Here is a 17,436-nt window from a genome sequence, read left to right on the forward strand (position 1 = left end):
ATCTGTTTTCCCGAAATGACATCCAATACATTCCTGTCCTGCCCATGTGTCAAGTTTGATCCAACTCTTCACTTGACAGCATACCTTTCATTTAATGCATTAGGAAACTGTGCTTACTATGCCATTACTGGCAAGAATAACCCTGCAGCGAAACCAGTTTTTACATGTACATATATATGTCTGAACACTACAGAGGGTTCCCATTTCCCAATATGGACAGCATACATGTATTTGCCATTAAAGTACAACCCAGATGTGCTATTTTATTATTTCCTGAATTTAAGCAAAAACAAATGAGTACCAGTAAGGTTTCTTAGAATGCAGTGTGTACAGATGTTTATATACTCAACCGCTATGTGTAATGAACTCTATACATTTATGTGCACCATAATTGTTTATGGTGCTGTAATTTACAGGTACTTGTACAAGGAAACTTGCGTTCCACCAAAATCTTGGAATCTGTTCAAACACTCAGCAAGTTTTGTATTCTCTGCTAAGCTTTTGCAGTGATTAATGGGTGTAGGGCTGTCTGTATGCACCTGCACTGCAGCCCACACCTGCATGCACTTAGTTACAACTTGGTCGACCAATAGGATCGCTGGTTTCTTCCACATGCATCTCTATGCAAAGTCAAGACAGTTTTGGTGAACATGATGATACCCCGCTTACAGTACAGAGGCTGGGAGTTGACTCCATTTCAGACATACACTAAAAATTAACCACCAAACTCTTCAACTAATCCAATACAGCCCAATAAACTACCAGTAGATTGTACCTTTCAAAACAAACACATGCAGTGAATGTGTACGGAGCCACAAGTTCACTGCACACATGCTGTCTAATGATCCAAATTACTTTTCTCACTGCTTGACGTTTGACCGATCAAATCCAGCTTACCGTAGGAAGCAGGTTATTTGGTGTCCACCCACCTACATGTAGGTTTCTACGGCTGGTACAAAAATACTGAGCCTGTGTACACACACACACACACAGACACACACGAGGGGTTCAGTTCTCATTAGTGACTTAATGACAAAGCACTCCGCATTCATCAATTTCCTTGAAGTGGCTTGGGGATACTCACAGACGCCAGATTACTTTGACCGCTTTTTCTGCATGGATCACTGGACAGTGTGCCTTTATCAATCAATTTGGTCTTCAGAAAGCACATTAAGACGGTGTCTTTGAGGAATGAAGGAAGGAAGATTCCAGCCCACTCAATTTCCTGCAGCTAGAGAAGAGAGTGCAGTCTAGTTTCGAATCTGGATCCAGCACTACTATTATCAATGAGTATCTTAAAAAAAGCGTGCTAAGTTTTAAAAGATGTTGAATAAGCACACACACATATTGAAATTTGTGTTCATCACGTACGTAACCATGGCAGCATCTTGTTCACATCCTGCAAACATGTATCAACAATTTACAAGTTTCATCCTAACAAACAAGGGTGCCAGTTACCAACAATAAAATATTAGACCATAGAAATAAATGATTCATCACTTGGAGCAACATGGTATCAATATGCCATAGTTGCAACATGTTGTTTTGTGTGTGGAATTACAGTAAACCCTCGATAACTCAGTAACTTAACTTGAAACTCTGCTTATCTTGAAGATATTCTTCATTCTCGCTAAAAGAATAGGCTTCTATGTACAGAAATATCTCCGTACCTTGAAATGCCCACACCGCTACATGTGCTTAACTCAAAAGTATTTGAAGGGTCAATCCAAAAAAGACCACAGCCAAAATCACTGACACCAATAATTATGGGTCATTTCTGGAAACTACACTTTGTCTTTTTGCTGCAGCACTAACGTGCCGCTCACGTGTGTAGACACAATGAACATGCATTCCCAGTGCAGTGTTGGAAATATGCTTATTCGCAATGCCAAATCTCACTCAAATTTTTAAGACAGGGTAAAAACGAAAGGTGAGGGAATAAAAAGACATGTAGGGTTACTTGTGCACTGTGTATATATGTGTGGGCAAGACTCAGGAACTTCTGTTAAGAGCTCGAAATCAAGATAACTCGCATCTTTATCCATTTCCCTGAGGTTCGAGTTATCGAGAGTTTACTGTACATGTACATGTAAATACATTCAGGTACTTTATATACATGTACATGGACCTGTTGCTGACATGTGAAACGTGACTTAAAACAGGTCTTCAAAACTAGGGATCAATGCATTTATGATTACTCACAGACATGGTACTGATAATTATCATAATGACTTCATTGAAAGACATTTCTACAGGGTATACCCCAATTGAAATATATAACCTTGTAACTTGGATAATTTTTGGGTCACCGAGAAAGAACGAGAAGTGAAATTTGCCACTTGCAACAAGTGGGTCAAACTTTGTCATTAAAACCCTCCTATGCAAAGATACATTCTTGACACAGTTGTCCTGTCACGTCAAAACCAGTCAAATTTCCCATGTATATGTCTGTGTACTGGGAGAAATCCAGTGGAAGCAATTTTGTACTGTTTTTGACGGTTACAGCAAAAGGAAGGTTAAAGGTCGGACTTTACTCATTGGGGACAAACATTACTTCCACCATCAAGACCTCCCCTCCCACTTCTAGACATAGCACTCTAGTCTCTACATGTACAGAGTGTGCCCATCAGAGGGTAGTCAGGAATTGTGTCACTGTACTGTTATCAAAACTCTAACAAAAAATCAATTCTTCCATCTAACATTAGACACAACACCTGCAATCAACTCGACAAAATAAATGTTGATTTTTGGCAAACATAATGTGACCCGTCACAACAAAATGAGCACAAAGTTGCATTCTGCTCTTTCCTATTTTGAAGGTTCAAAATCGTACTGAAGTGGAGGTTAATTTGGGAATTTTGTAATAACTGGAAAGACTAACATGTCTATTTAATTCCAAATATTTCGCAGGATCATATAGTTAAAAAAGTCATTCTCACAGCAGTTTTGACAATAGCATTATGCATGCCTGGTCTGAGATGTTGAAACAATGTTGGGAACAAAGACACAAAGCTGCCAGAATAATGCCACATTGTCACCTTATACTTCTACCCTAAGTGTTCCGTGTACATGCCATTGGACAGCTCTTTTTCTGCTGAACTCAAAAATACCAATATCTTAATTTTTGAAAATTCCGACTTTCAACTCATTTTGTGGTGACAGGTCACATATTTTCTAAAGGCTCAGAAACTTCAAAGTGAAATAAAATAATTAAATTAGGAACTTTTCACACCATGATGAAAATCTCTGGCTGCACTCATATTAACAAAAGTTACAACTGCATAGTGGGGACAAAATAATGTATGTATTCAACACGCGTGTAACAGGTACATGTACAAGTAGTACAGTATGTGTGATTTGATCCTCGTCCTGTTATGGGAAGTTTTTTATTGTTAGGCAAATGCGGGAACATTTTTTGTCCCTCAATGTTTTGGTCTGAACGATATCGGTGTAATGACAGGTGTACATACATGTCCCACAACTCATTGTACATGTATTCATTGTACACTCGTATACATACTGAATAATGCACAAACAGCAGGGATACCAGTACAATCACAGAGCAAATGGTACACTACGACCTCTGTGTTGGTCCCCATCATGCACTCTGGTTAATTAATCTCCAACAATTTGGCAGCCCCTTAATTCTTGTGAGAATCTGCTATGTTTCTATACCACTCTCCAGCTTTTAGCACTGAATAGCAATGATACACTGTATATGGATGAGACTCTCAAAACTGTGGCACATGATATTGACTTGGATTTCTCCAAGGTCACTCAGTTCACATTGCTGTAAATGCCATACCATAACGATTTCCTAGGAGTAAGGCTAGAATAGAGAGTCTGTATACACACCTTTTACTACATGTTCATGTACTGTACATGTACCACCATGTACTGTACATGTACCACCATGTACTGTCCATGTACCACCATGTACTGTACATGTACCACCATGTACCATCCATGTACCACCATGTGCTGCTACCATAGGGTATCTCTTATCCTGGATAGTAAGAGGTACACAATGAAGCACACAATGTATACAATGTATACATTTGTACAAGGTGAACTACAATGTGTAGAAATACATTACACAGGAACATAACTGTTCCCACATCTGGGCCCCTGACTGCTTTACAAAAGAAATTGTCCCCTAAATCTTAAGAGTAGGCATGTCACTATGTCACTAAAATTTTGAAGTGTCTATGAAGCATTTCATTTTATGAAGCATCTTAATGAAATAAACACAGAACAGAAAGAATTTTTGATATACGACTTTTCGTTCTTGAGTTATGATGAAACAAGTAATGAAACACAACGGAATCGTCCAAAGAATACAATCATGGGGAACAGCTTGCTTCGACGCAATTCCAATGCGCGATATTGCGCGTCACACGAAGCGGTTCTGACGAAAAAGTCATTTTAAAAATCACCATACCTTCTTTATTCTGTCCTCATTTCAAACATTAAAAACATGACAGTTAAGAGGAGACTGTAAAGTATTATCCACGTATTTCTGTGTCATTTTAGGTGCTTCATGTTTTGACAAAGCCTATCAAAAAGTACACCTCATTTTCACAACGGCCCGTGTTGTGCATGTGGATACCATGTGCGTGCCGAGTTGGCTGAAAATATTGATAGCCCATTTGACCTGCCTACTAAGAGCCTGGAGAGGGGTGAATGGGGGGTGTGAGGTTGAATCCACCTCCCCCCCCCACACACACACACTGTTTTGGATATCAGCAGCTGTTTTGGATATTTTTCAGCAGCTGAGCCCTTAAGAGATTCCAGAGTAGCTCTTGGCAGTCATTCTCACACAAATTTTGCAAAAATCTAACATTCCGTTCTTGCGCAGGGCACATTTTTCCAGGACAGATCAGCCAAAAATGTATACTTTTCCACTGCGATGCTCAATGCACACAGCTTGGCACACATAGCCTTGAATTTCAAATGACCGGAACAAAAAAAACATACGTCTGATTGAGATCTAATTTCACATTTGTAATGAAAGGAGTGTCTGCACATAAATGCAAGCCAATTTTTTTTTTAAAATTAAGCATGGCACAGATGAGTTCTTGGAAGTGAGATGGGCCAAAATAACCCAGCTCTTTTGGGTTTAATTTGAGGAAGGCCAATCCAATCCCTTGAGGGTGCACCTTTTTGCAGGGGGAATTTAAACAAATATTTTATTTTATTTCTTTTTTTAAAAATTCAAGTGAAATTTGGCGATGCAAAAGAGTATTCTGTGTCGGGAAGTCATGTCAGTCAGCATATGAGCAGCGCGTGAGTGCTGTGGACAACTGGGCAGGCGGCGGCTGCGAGGCTTTAGCCACAGCATGTAAAAAGCTTCCTTCAGTGCTGTCACATGACCACCGTAAAGAACCAACGACTGGACAGCGTGCATGCATACGTGCGGGCTACCTTTGGGCCGCGAGTGCAATCAGACTTGCTTGAAAGCAGGAATTTGTTTAGGTTGTGGTCACAACAACTTGATAGCAATGGCACTCACAGCAAGCACACACGTGTCCTCACGCCAAAAGAGGAAGCACATTTTCCAGAAATGACGCATAATTTAAGTCTCAGCATTCTTTTTCCACTCATTATCAGTAATTTGGCGGCAGTCTTTTTAGACTCTGATTTAAGCTGACGTAGCGCTGTGGGCATTTCAAGTTACGGAGGTACTTTTGTACATTAAAGCCTACATGTATTCTTTTGGCAGGAATGAAGAATATCTTGGAGATATGCAGATTTTGAGTCCCCCCAAAAATAATTATGTACTGAGACCAGTAACTGTAATCACGTACGCATGTAATCCTGGCAAGAAGTGGTTACAAAGGTATGGATAAAATTACTCAGACACTTCGACTTTTCCCAAAGAATGATGTCTCAAAAATTATGTATGCATACATGGTAACATTTCCACTTTATATTTTAGATAAGATTTAAACTGCGTACAGACAGACAGCGAGAGTATTTCATCATACATGTATGCATCAGAAGATTTTTTGACAGGTTGGACTGACTACTGAATGCACCATAGCAGTATGTCAGATGCCATTATTGACATAAATTCTAAGAATCTTTCAATGAGTAGATCTCTCAGACTTGCTACAGTACTTGAAATATGAAACCTTCCATATCTTCAACCTTTCTAAAATTGGGTCTGACAAGGCGTGTTGCAACAAGTGGCATACTTTCAAATTTTCCAGATCTATAATTCGTGGTTTTGTTCATCAGGGATTATCTGTAGTGATAATATTTCACTCAGAAAAGTTTGCACAAGTAGCCATTATCTATCTGGCAACCTAATGAGAAACTGAAACCCAACCTCCTCGAACCTCCCACATGTATCTCCCTGGACAGGGCAGATAAATGAGTTTCTTGGTCCCAGATGGAAAAAGAAACCAGCTTTAATAGGTTTGGCAATCCACAACTTGCAGAGGAGCTTACTTGCAGTACGCTCCTCTTCCTATTTTGCCCCCCACAAAAACATTATTCATTTTTCACAAAAATCATTATTGATTTTTTTTAACAACTGATCAATTACACCTTGGGCAAGGGTCATTCTATAAATCTGGGGGTCCAATTTTAGAACACATCCTTTAATTTGCATGCATGATTCTGTAATGCAAATAACCTGCCAAACAAATAAGAAAAGTTTGAAGTTAATTTGATGCTATTCAAGTCAGGTCAGGCACATGTATAACGAGGACATCAATGAGCTTACTCTTTTGGACCCAGAATTTATAGAATGACCCTCTCGAGTTTTAAACATCTACAGAAACAGAAAAAACACTGGAAGTGGAAAAAACTGGGAAAGTGATGAGGCTGTCACTGCTGTGAGACATTGTATATGTAAATGTATGCAAGTTGTAACATCATACATGTAAGTACCGGAGCTGCGAAGTACAGAAATGTAAGGAGAGTATGTGTAAATGGTCAGACATTTTCCAACATGTTTGGTGCTGCAGAAACTATAAAAAGGAATCATTATCCAAACAAACAACATGTACTGTATGTACACATGTACACAGTCTGTAGAGAATGTAGGCCATGTATACATGTACTGTCACCATACCATGTCACCGTACCACCCAGTCACTGTCACCAAAATTATCAGGAAAATAAAGGAGACAACCTACAAACTTACGTACATTAAGTTTGGTACATGTGATACACTATAACTTATTTCAACTTTTGACAGTGTAGTTAGGCAAATGCAGAAGAAATGATTTCCATAAAATTAAAAAGAAACGTTCCACCTTTGAGGAATAATAAACACAAATTGTGCTGAGCATTAGATTTAGACAGGCTTGAGAGACATAATGGTGTTTAGATGCCCCCTCTCTGCATGAGTGCCTGACAACGCCAGCTGGAGTCCATGGTTTCACTTACCACACACACATGTACATGTTTATGTCCATGTACCTGTAGGTGTACCCACATGTAGCTCACTCTATCTGACAACAGTTCCCACATTTCAGCTGACACATGTCCATAGGAAAAAAAAAATTCCTGCCCTTTCCAAGTGAGGTCCAAGGCTCACAACTCAATTACTAAGGAGACTATTCCTTCCTCCATGGGTAGACCATGAATAATGATGTTTCGTCTACCAATCTGTTATCACAGTCAGCAATTGAGATAACAGATAAAGTCTTTCCAGTAGTTCTCACCATTCTTTAAAAAGTTTAATGCATTATCATGAAGATAGATGGAAGCACTGGCCTCATTACTGGAAGCACCACACAGTGACACACCAAAACCTTGAGAAATGAGGGACTATGGGTCAGAGTTTATTCTGCACGATTGTGTAGGAATGCAGCCTTCCTTAAGCCACTTGAGGCCTTTTCACACTAGACAAATCTCGGGGTTGACTCAGGGTTGAAGCTGGGTTGAAAACGGGCGGTAATTCACACTTCAAAAATTTCAACCCTGCATCAACCCCATCATTGACTTCAACCTGGGTTGATCCAGAGCAGGGTTGAGATTTTTAACCCGGGTTGAAAATTGTTTGTGCTCATTTTCGAGTTGAACTCACCCTGATACGCCTAATTCACACGGAACAAGTGTAAAACAATGCTGGGTTGAATGAGGGGTTGAAAATCCAATTTTCAACCTAGGGCAGTCATGTGCTCCACCAGGGTTGAGTTCAACCTGGGTTGAGAGGGTGTAGTGTGAAAACGCCTTTGGTTACTTACTAACTTACATACATGTACTTATTCCCATCAAGGAGTAAATACACTATTATGAGTGCAGAGAAGATGCAGGGAAACTGACACCATCTTGGAAATTGCTTGTGGACCAAATTAGCAGGGATAAGGTTGTAGAACCATGGTAGAACATTGCTGGTGGAGTTTATATAAAAATGTATGTAATTATAAGTTTAAGAAACAAAAACTGGTAGTACTTAAGATTTTACTCACACTGGTACAATAATCCTTGAAATCACTTGGGTGAAGTCTGCTTCCTCAAAAGCCAGCCATCCACTGGCACTGGCACCAGAGATGTTACATCCTTGCACAGTCTACCTCTCTGACCTGAACTGTTCCAGGAACACACTCTCTCAGGGAGCACTACTGCATTGAGTTCAAGCACAGGGACTTTTTCCAAATTTGACAAATACACGTACTCGTACATGTACACGTGTACTGTACAGTAAAGGTTGTAAAGTAGCCCTAACGTGAACCATGGAGGAATCAGAACACTTGGGTGAAGTCTACTTCCTCAAAAGCCAGCCATCCACTGGCACCAGAGATGTTACATCCTTGCACAGTCTACCTTTCTGACCTGAACTGTTCCAGGAACACACTCTCTCAGGGAGCACTACTGCATTGAGTTCAAGCACAGGGACTTTTTCCAAATTTGACAAATACACGTACTCGTACATGTACACGTGTACTGTACAGTAAAGGTTGTAAAGTAGCCCTAACGTGAACCATGGAGGAATCAGAACACTTGGGTGAAGTCTACTTCCTCAAAAGCCAGCCATCCACTGGCACCAGAGATGTTACATCCTTGCACAGTCTACCTTTCTGACCTGAACTGTTCCAGGAACACACTCTCTCAGGGAGCACTACTGCATTGAGTTCAAGCACAGGGACTTTTTCCAAATTTGACTAATACATGTACTCGTACATGTGTACTGTACAGTAACGGTTGTAAAGTAGCCCTAACGTGAACCATGGAGGAATCAGAACACATTCCTCCATGCTTGAACATGCACACATACATACCTTCACATCTGACAAAATCTCAAATCAATTAAAAACATTTCTTAGAGGATGAATACCAACTTCTTATACTTTAAAAACAAATTTTTTCCAAAACCTGAAAAGACCGAGTTTCTTGCCAGTTGCTACATTATACTGAATGGCTAAAGCATCCTTAAGTAACAACACATGTACATGTGCACTGATCTCTTTAGCTCTCTGTTAATTAAACACAATTTTTTAAACATGTACAACAAAAGGACACATTAATTTTCAGAGCTGTAAAAGGATTCATTTGATTTTCCGAGCAGAGTGAAAATTCATGTTCCAGGGCCACTTTTTTTTCCATTCAGCCTCAGGCATTATTAAACAAACATTCCAATCAAAACCCTTTGTCTACGTACAATATCCACATCCCAACAGAACCTTTTGAAAGTGGAATATTCACTTATGTAAACTTCCCTTCTTTAAGCTACTGTGGAAAGAAAATGCCTTATTTTTCAAAAGTATGTATTCTACACATAATGCCGTACAAAGGACCATTCTGTTACACACTGTACGTGTAAATTATGCCACAATTACAGACTACATGTTGGAGAGTGCTAGATCAGAGCATGAAACTGGTCAGAAATTTTCAAACCATGTTTGGTGTAAGTCCAATCAAGAGCAGATGTGGTCAGACAAAACTTGTGAGGGAAATGTGCAGATAATTGTGCCACAAATGAAATCAGATCTGTGTTTTTATCCAGCTATTTGCACTATGGCATTTCAGGTGTATGTGTGTACTTGAGCATGTAAGTTACATAAAAAATGGCAAAACAAACCAGAGTGTGCTGTGCGACCACTTTTGGCGTAATTTCAGGCACTGCTAGAGAATGAAATAAAAATCACCTACCTGGTATTAAAGCTTATCATACTTTTCTACACTCTTAGCCCTTTCATAGAAAGTACAATCAACCATTACAAATTAACATTTTAAAATTAAATCTAATGAGATTTTTGAATTTAAAGGACAACAAAAATTTTTAACAATTCTTTGAAGTGTCAGGTACTATGGTAACACATGTCAAATTTGGTAAGGAAACTGAAACAAACACTGTACATGTAAAGGACTCTCATCAAACCCAATTATCAGAATGCTTTTGAAAATAATCAGCTACTTCATTGAAACTGAAAGTACAATCGTAAGGTAAATGTTTCCGTTTTCTGAGTGAAAGAAAACATGTTGTCCTTGATAATCCTTCACATACAGATCATGCTTGGAAACACCACTGAAAGAAGTGTGGTATACAGTGAATGTTCAACAGACCACACACAGCTTTCTGACTGACTTACCACACATGGACATGTACATGTATGTACAGTACATGTACACGTAGATTACCATGAACAGTCTTCAAGATGTTAAGCAGGAACAGGTGTGCTGATGTCCAAGGCCATAAACAGGATTGGTCAATTATATAGATAATGAATACAAGGCAAGCAAAAGTCAAACCAGTACATGCATGTTGGACAGAAAATACATTTTCCATCACCAAAATTCATCCTATTAAAGTATTACGTACATGTACATTTATCCCAGTAAAATGAAATGAATGATACATAAAAATGATGTCCAAAATACACAACAAATAGTTTGATCATACACCTTATAAATATTTAATATTCATTCCTTAGGGGCTACAATAAAACTTCCACTGAAGTTAAAATCAGAGCAAGATTAGCCAGCCCCAGCTACTGTTCCTTTGAGGTGACAAACTACACAGTGTTTCATGTGACTAAAGAGATGCAGCAAACAAATAACCAATTTCTATGACATAGCGCCGTTTCTCCAGATGAAAAAGTTCCTTCACCCACATGAGAAGTAGTTGTGTTCACAACGGATGCTGGTTTTCTCACCAGCAGTAATAACAATAAACATGTAGACTTACCAACTACGTTAATCACAACTTAGCGATATACTTTACAATTACATCACTATGTACATGTATGTACCGTACAGTACATGTATAGAAAATAAAACTTATCGATACCAAAGATTGGATTGACACACCCAAAATCCTGGATAATAAATTTCAGGAATCATTTAAATTTACCTGTTTCCAACTGCTACCGGTATGCGTCATTTTGGGAGATTTTACACTGTCCTGTAAGTGGGAATTTCCTATGCTCAAACTGAAATGAAAAACCACAGTGAACAAATGCATCTCCTACAGGTACGTGTACGTGTACCAGAATATGTATACGTGTACATGTATGTGGAACTTTACAAAGCACATGGGCAATTTTTATGTAAAGGTGCACATATGAACCTGTATTTTACCCCTAACAAAGTAATGACACACTGAATGTAATTTAGTGCTTAGGTTTAGTTTAGACCCAATTAGAGTTAATAGGCCTACTCTCTAAATCGGAAAGAGTGAAATTAGGGACAAGGCATTTTAGGGTGAAAATCACTCTGAATTCAGACTGAAAAAAAGGCTGAAACTAGCTCCCTCCAGTAGAAACTCTAGTGATATTTCAACCTTTTGGAGTGAAAAAATTTAAACTCCAATTCATCTGGTCCTTAATTTCAATCGAATTTTCACTCAAATAGAGTGAATTTTCACTCTTTGGAATTTAGAGAGTAGTTATTTCCAAACAATCATTCCTTTTTATGGATAAATGTAATTGATTAATAGATTCAGTGTATTTTTTGCACAATCACTTTGCAGGTAAAGTTTGATTGACATTTATAAAAAAAGTATGCAGAATTCATAACAAATTAGAACATGAAAAGACACATTAGTCTACATGTACCGGTACATGAATTTCAACAAACGTTTTAAGACTTTCCTCTAGAAACAAATTTCATGAGTTTTCCGGAAAGGAAGTTAAAAAAATCACCTTAATCAACAAAAAAAAAATATACACACCAAACTTACCCATATGGCACAAATGCTTGGGAGGCAAGACACTAGGAGGATTCCTAGTATTGATTTTATGCACATTTATGCCACATCTGCCTCTACTTCAAGATCTCTTGCCATCAGCGTTACTTGGACGAGATAGACTGACGTCAAAAGGCTACCCCTACGCAATGTGTTACAAGTACCGGTTCATAAACCTCCCTTATGATTTATTAGACTACATGTACTTCAAGGAAGCTAACACTAAAGATGCAGAATTACAGAAATACATGTGAAGTAATGAAGGCATGCTGGTATATACTGCCAAGATCCGGTATTTATGGAATTGTGGTGGAGAGCATACATGTATTGTAGGATCCAGTAGTCAAACCTAAACTTAGCTTTTAGCAAGTATCGGTATATTAATGACCGGTGCTGTGCCATTTCTTCAGGCAACTTGTGGGAAAATTTTAATTGGCTGTTTTATCCACAAACATCTATTAACTCTCACAGTGCAATTAATTTTCTACATAGGGCATCAAAAGGCATGTGACCACTGAACCATGCCATTTGTTTTGAAGGCCCTGTCCAAGGTACTTGGCTGAGACTTACAGGCAGGCAATAATGAATGCTAAGCCTCTCCGTAATAGCTAAATAGCCATTCCTAAGATGTGTTACAGACAGCATTGCCACATTATATTCAGACATACTGTACATTGTTATGCAGGGCTCCAGATATGAGGCTATGGGCAGTGTGTGTGTAAATCTATGGTCATAACAATCAACGACAGGATTCTGCATGTAGCTGTCAAGACGCAGATCTTCGCAGAAGAGACGATATGTGACATCATTTCGACAAACATACGAAACGCTGAAAACACATAAGAAAAGCCTCTTGGGTGATTAAATACATGTACATGTCACATTCTTTAACCTTCACTGTTACCAGTACTTCAACAATGTACATGTACCAGACCAGTACAAATGTATACAATTCATTTATGGTAAGCTCATAATGAGCCAAATGAATACATGTACATGTCCAATGTACATGTCCAATGTATGTACAGCAAGATAAACATTGTGCCACACAAAGAGAGTCAGCAATGTTGAACACAATCCAATTTTGCCCACTGTCTGCATCCATGTTTGCACAAGCAGCAAAGTATTTCCATATGATTGCATATCATCAGGGACTGTTAAGCAAGGCTGTCTGAATTCTCTTTACATCCACATGGGAACACGCCCAGAGAACATTTTCTCTTTATTAAAAAGACTTTCCTTTGAGCTATATATGTAAGACCACTGGTTGACGATGAAACTTCCTGGGTTGACATACAATATACATGTACATGTGCTGCAATGCATTCTATGTTTATAAGTCACAGGTACTGCTCTTAAAAGCCTGATATATAAAAAGGTGATTGGTCAAAAAACAGGCCTGTGCCAACACAAAGTATACAAGGAACCTTTCAGATTTACTGCAGGATCTTGATGGTTGCAAAGTGTAGTGGTTCGCAGTTTCCATTTATTAAGCTTGGTTCTAATGCATTTCTAATGCATTTGCTGCACTAACATTCTTGATACGAACAGCAATGCTGCAATGTCTGGATCAATCCATGTACATGTTCTTCCAAACGATGTACGGAAAGTCCAAACCCACGAAGTACTGGTGACCTTAATGGATATTTTAAGTGATGTAACAGAATCGGCCACTTATGGGTACTTCACAGTCAAGGATATAGCTATATCAAAAGCACTCTAACCCTCACTACAAATGGTAATGCTGCCCTTAATGTTGGACAAATAACTTGAAATAAGTGGTGACATTTTCCACATTTATTTAGGGAATTTTCACACATATCTCATCTTGACCCATCCTAAAAAACATTGCTACTAATGTCCGAGACCATATTGTCGCCAGGTCCCTAACTTTGCATGCAAGTCAGATTGTTCTTCACAGTAGATGGTGAAAAAAGGGACCTGGCGACTATCTGCTCTGTGCAGGAGCACCCCATCATTGGTTGAAAAAGCATATATTGGACAGGAGGGCTCATTTTGTTGGAAGTGATGCGACTGCAATGCTCGCATTTCACAGTCATTCATGAATTAGCAACACGCAGTTACAACTAGAGGAGCCTCCATTGCTAGAAAAAATTCCCCCTTAGTTTATCTCACAGCCCATACCATCATGGACAATTTACATGTAAATGTACAAGTAGCAATCTCACCAGATATGACAGATGAACGTCTTCGCCGCCCACTTTAAAACAAAGTCCACCACTTTAAACACTCGAGTCAGTTCAGTATTTTGACAATATCTGCTAAAAATGAAGGTCATTCAAGAACAATTCACACACAAACCGAAACCTTCCAACTGTCAAGATATTTAGGTGCTTTTTATTATGTCATGTACAGTAATTATCTGACTCGTTCTCATAAATGCAATCCAATTTTGTACACCAAAACCGTGGGTTTTGTTGTCCTTAAGCATGGCAAAAACAAACCCCCCTGTTCTGGGGGTATCCGATTAGGCTACCAAACTGCTGATAAATAAAAAAATTCATGACCATAATATTAATAGTCATCAGGTCCCTTATTCTGCCACTTACTGTAAAAACCAATTAGACTTGACAATTGAATGGATAGCCAAATTAGCGACCTGGCGACTATACGGTCACGTATGTTAGATTTTAACAAGTGACAAGCCCATGAAGCCACGATTTCGTTTTACCTTCCTCCAAGGACCACACTAGTGCTAGCCAGGAATGTCAGAACATCAGAGAAACAACAGGCCCAGGCCTACTCGAACTTTCGAAATTCGAAACCAAGCCTTTGGGCCTTGGCAATATTTCAAATTCAACAATAAATCTCAAACAGCCAGGCTCCCCGTAACCTTCCGGTAATCACAATCCCTTTCCTAGTTTGTACGTGTACACATGGTCCTAGTATGGATTAAGGATATCTTCCTTCCTCCAATCCATGGCACCGTCTACAATTTTTAAGTAGGCCTAGGCCTACAAACAAACAATAACTTCCATCAACTCCTCCCAGCTCCTAGTCATTATCAAGGTTCTACCAACCTTTCCGTGAGCCACTTGTCTCAGTTCTTTATGTCCAATTTGATATGTGAAAGTACTGAACTAAAGACTGTTGAGGTTCAAATCATGACGACGAGGAAAAACCTGTATTTTTGCAGAAGGTGATGACTCGGCAAGCTCTCACCAATACTCACGTAGTGAGGCCACAAGAAGAGTCCATCGGCCTGGCGGCCTATCCTTCACATCGTCAGTTCCTACACTGAGACACAGTAGGTCTATCAAAGTCGTAGTTGCAAGCCCTTCAGAAAACTACGTAGACAAAACTTTTACACTCATAAACTGTTCAGTTTCCCTCGATTGGGCTCAAATTCCCCAGCGTCTTTCCGTGACACAATTCCACACAAGAACCTTACTGCAGGTGATACCCCTCCGCGCACATTGTTCTCAAATTTACGTTGACTTCCCAGAAAACGATCTCTGGAGAGTGGAGACCTTTCAGCACACACGCTGCGTAGATGATGTCACCACTCATAGGGTAGAACACTCAAAACAGAATGCGAAGGGGACATTCTTACCCCTCTTTAAGAAAATATTTCTCAGGATAATTTATAATTTTCAATTGAAAATGTTTTTCTAAGTAGTTGCAATTATAGAATGATATAGAAAAATTAAAGAATATTATTAAATTGAATAGTTTGGCATGGCTTTTATATGCGAACTCCCTATTGTAAATGGACGGGTCCAAACCGCGAAGTGACAGACGGCCAATGACCCAACGCTGAACTAGATTAAGACTTTCGAAATACCCACTGGACAAAATAAAATAACTCCAGAAAAACTTTAGAGCTAAACATGTGTAATCCTACTGTTTTCTCAGTCCTGAAAATAATTTTGTTCCATTGAAATATGTTGAAATGGACCAAAGGTCGTACATGCCAGTCATTTCTATAAATACAAAGGGTACTCATCGATTAATTTTTGTTGCCGTAGGTTTGCTTCTTAACAAGTGCAAACATCGTGAAAAGAAGTAGGCTAACCCTGTTGGCGAGTTTTAATGAATGTTTTGTGAATTGAATGTAACGTATAAGACTTCACTTTTCGGTTAAGAATGGAGATCGAACAGGGACATTTTGCAGTTGCTGGTGCGACATTTCAAAAGGGGAGGCAATTTGAAGCGTTTTATTATGAGTGTCGGTAGACAGTTGTCTAAACTTGTACCCATAGCAGGTCCATTTTGGTTCGCGTGTGCATTAACCGCAGGCAACACGTGCGGTATTTCAGCGGATTACCGCATTATGACAGACCTTTTCCTCCAACAATTAACTGTTCGTCACGATTGGGTAGTTGAACCTCAGTAATAAATGCATCGTGTAGAGATCAAGGACGGATCTAAGGAGTGATAAATTGGGGCAATTTCTCTCCCCTTCCCTCTAAAAAAGAGGGCCAACCGTTTTAAATAAAGCAAAAAGGCCTATTTTACTTGGGTCTGTTTCATGGATTTCTCTTCCTTCCAAAACTTGCAAATACAGCCTCTCAGAAAAGCTGTAAAAGGTTAAAAGGAGAAAATTCAAAATTCTCCCCCCCCCAAAAAAAAAATTGCCCCCCTTCCTCCCGAAAGTTGATTTTGGGTCTTGGCAGAGATCAGTAGGCCTACTTCTTTCTTAATCATTCAGATTTTTCAGAACAAATCTTTAAAGCAGGTTTGTGTGGATGTTTCAATCCCAGCAAAAACTTTCCGCGTAGCAAAACGAAAAGACATCGAACTGGGTGGTAACAAAGATCACACGAGCGTTAATAGATCGAGGACCATTTTTACAAACAAATTTATAAAGACAGGGACAACAACACAAAACGCTAAACCACAAGTAACAAAAAAGGTATAAGCTTTTGCGCCAAACAGCGTAGGATGCTGCGATTTGAGCAGTTTATTTTCATCGAATACGATAAAGCATCGGATCGGAACTGCACACTCGGGATTACACACAGAAAACACTCCCCCACATACCACAAAGGGATTTACTAAGGAGTTCAACCATTCACGAATTTAAAAACACCGCTGGTTATTTTGGCCTCCATAAAGAAGTCAGTGGATATTATAAAGACATACTTAATTTATGTCCTATGCTGTCAATGCAATTAGGCCCTATCAAGATTTATATTAAATTTTACTTCACTGCTAAACAATCATTGTAATTTTTACAGGGTAATAGATCTTTCAAATTAATGAGTTATACGCTTGAAAAAATCCCGGGTGAGATTGACCCAGAATGGGGTCCCAATCAGCGTAACCCTTTT

General features: G+C 39.1%; 1 protein-coding gene across 5 annotated transcripts in view; it reads right to left on the reverse strand.

Moving 5' to 3' along the window:
* LOC110985797 (interleukin-6 receptor subunit beta-like) overlaps nt 1–15,618 on the reverse strand; it is a 50,582-nt gene extending 34,964 nt beyond the window's left edge. The window contains exon 1 of one of the 5 annotated variants that reach the window (XM_022247135.2): nt 15,336–15,618. The gene's annotated coding sequence lies outside the window, so the exon portion shown is untranslated. Of the gene's footprint in view, nt 1–1,084; nt 1,106–8,426; nt 8,718–11,308; nt 11,367–15,183 lie in introns of those variants that run through there. The other 4 variants (XM_022247132.2, XM_087144279.1, XM_022247142.2 and 1 more) reach the window with 4 other exon arrangements.
* Nucleotides 15,619–17,436: the final 1,818 nt, after the last annotated feature.

Source organism: Acanthaster planci, linkage group LG12 (assembly GCF_054643075.1).
Source record: "Acanthaster planci isolate LZ-2023a linkage group LG12, COTS_SCS, whole genome shotgun sequence".
Taxonomy (NCBI): domain Eukaryota; kingdom Metazoa; phylum Echinodermata; class Asteroidea; order Valvatida; family Acanthasteridae; genus Acanthaster; species Acanthaster planci.